The 2,392-nt window shown below is 42.4% G+C and overlaps 1 pseudogene; it reads right to left on the reverse strand.

The window, feature by feature from the left end:
- Window positions 1-385: 385 nt before the first annotated feature.
- Window positions 386-2,052, reverse strand: LOC119000940 (60 kDa heat shock protein, mitochondrial-like; annotated as a pseudogene).
- Between the last annotated feature and the right edge of the window lie 340 nt (window positions 2,053-2,392).

Genomic DNA, 2,392 nt, shown 5'->3' on the forward strand with positions numbered 1-2,392 from the left:
AGGGAGGCTGCTTCTTAACTTCTCATTTTCTCAGGTGATGTCAAATGCTAAAATCCTGATTGCCACAGAATGATAGATAGTAAAAAATGTCTCAGTGATTTAAGTTGAAAGTGCTACATTGGTTCATGGCTATTGCACTTAATGATCAGGAATGTGCAAATGTATTTTTATTTAAAAATACAAAACTAGTTGTCTGTGGGCAGGGACAGTGACAGCAGCAAACAATTGTCTGTTGTCAACTGAAACCAGTGACGGATAGTTACAGTGATTTTCTTAAACGTCAGCCAGACTCGTCTTCAGTCCTTGCCTTCAACGGACTTCTCTGAACTCACGGGTGAGGAGCACTACCTTGAGCTTCCTCTCCTGGTTCTCATTAATAACGGGATTAGAACATGCCACCTCCCACACCACCTCCCATTCCACCCATCCCGCCCACCCAGGGTCTTTCCCTTCTTTAGGGATTTCTGTGACTACAGCTTCTGCTGTTGTTAACAGAGAAGCCACTCCAGCAGCATCCAATGAAATAGTTCTTACAGCCTTCGTTGGATCAATGATTCCTTTTCCACCATATTCACAAAATCTCCTAGCATAGTGTCATAATCAACTTCCGAGGAATTTTGCATAATTTTGTCAACTATCGATGATTCCTCAACACCTACATTCTTAGCAATGGTCATTGCAGAAATATTGAGTGCTTTTAGACTAATTTTTATACCCACTTTTTGATCTTTTGACTGGAGTTAATCAGTCCAAGGCTGGAAAGCACGGAAGCAGGGCACAGGCCCCTCCCAGAACAATGCCTGCCTCAGCAGCAGCTCAGGAAGGGCGTGTTACTTGGTCTTTCTTTTCACTCACTTCAGTGTCACTTGCCCCCCTAACCTGCAACACAGCGGCTCCATCTGAGAGTTTCATCAGGCGTTCATTTAGTTTTCCCTTTTCATGTCGACTAGTTGTGATATCTAACTGCTAGATGATTTCTGGAATGTATTTTTCAATTTGAGCCTTGTCACCTTTTCCATTCAAGGACATGGTATCACCTTTGGTCACAATGTCATCTCCAGCTTCTCCTAAGTCATGAGGGTGAACATCTTTAAGAATTGGAGTCAAACGTCTCCAAACACTGTACCACCAGTAGCAGTAGCCATGTCTTTAAGCTGGTTCTTTCCACTGTCATGGAAACCTAGAGCTCTGACTGCTACAACCTGAAGACTAACTGTTAGCCCATTCAGAACAAGTGTGCTTGGAGCTCCTCCATCAATTATGATGATGGGCTTATGGTGAGCACTGGTGATTTCAAGAGCAGGTCCAATGGGCTGAACACGTAGAAATTTTCTTTCCACTCAGTGGAACATAGGCATCTTGGTATTCACCTTTCTGATCTTTTGCTGTATTAATAAAGTATGAACACATATAACCTTGATCAAACTTCATGCCTTCAATAATTTCTAACTCATCATTTAGTGTTTTTCCATCCTTTTACTCTGATGGCAACTCTTTCTTTCGAGATTTAAAAAAAAATCACGTTGGAAGTAATGTTGCCAATTTCATTGTCTCCATTTGCAGAAATCGTAGCAAATCGACCTATGTCTTCAGGGGTTGTCACAGGTTTAGACTGCTTCTTAAATTCAGAAATTACAGCAGCACCAGCTGACATCGTGCCTCTCCAGGTTTCCGCTGGATTAGCACCTCTGTTAATCTTCTCAAAACCTTCCGTGATGATGGCGTGTGCCAGTACAGCAGCAGTGATGGTACCATCCCGGCCTCTTCATTTCTCTTATTGGTAACATGTGGAACAAGTTTAGAGCCCCAATTTTTATCTGTTAAGTCAGTGGACTTTCCAACGATCACACCATCTTTTGTTACTGTGGGACCTTTCCAAACTCTGATCAACAATCTCGGTTCTTCCCCTTGGCCCCATAGGGAATGGCTACAGCGCTGGCCAAAAAGATCTTGAGCTTGAAGCATCGAAGCTCAGTCATCTGCATCAAATTTCACATCTTTGGCATAAGCCTGAGTAAGATGAGGAGCCAGTGCCCTGGACATTGGCATCATCTGGTGAAGAACTTTGTGCAGTCAAAGCACTTCTCTGGGCCAGTGGCAGGGCATGTGAGCAGTGAGGCAGGCCATCACTGCCAAGTGTGAGGGCCAAGGGTTTTCAGTTAATATGAAATTAAAAAGTTGGATGAAAGATAATCTTAAATTCATCATAATAAAACTGACAGTCGTGGTGAAGGTGTACAACATGTCAATTAGTCAAATCAGTTACTGACCATTTGACACTTTCTAAATTTGATTGAGGCCTGCAAAAGTAGATCTAAGGGAGTTTATAATCACATCTCAAGGAGCTTATAATTCTTTGGAGGAGATAAGACTAATACATACAAGTTAGCAA

Source organism: Sturnira hondurensis, unplaced genomic scaffold, assembly GCF_014824575.4.
Source record: "Sturnira hondurensis isolate 20B ecotype Veracruz unplaced genomic scaffold, ASM1482457v3 Scaffold0016462, whole genome shotgun sequence".
NCBI lineage: Eukaryota > Metazoa > Chordata > Mammalia > Chiroptera > Phyllostomidae > Sturnira > Sturnira hondurensis.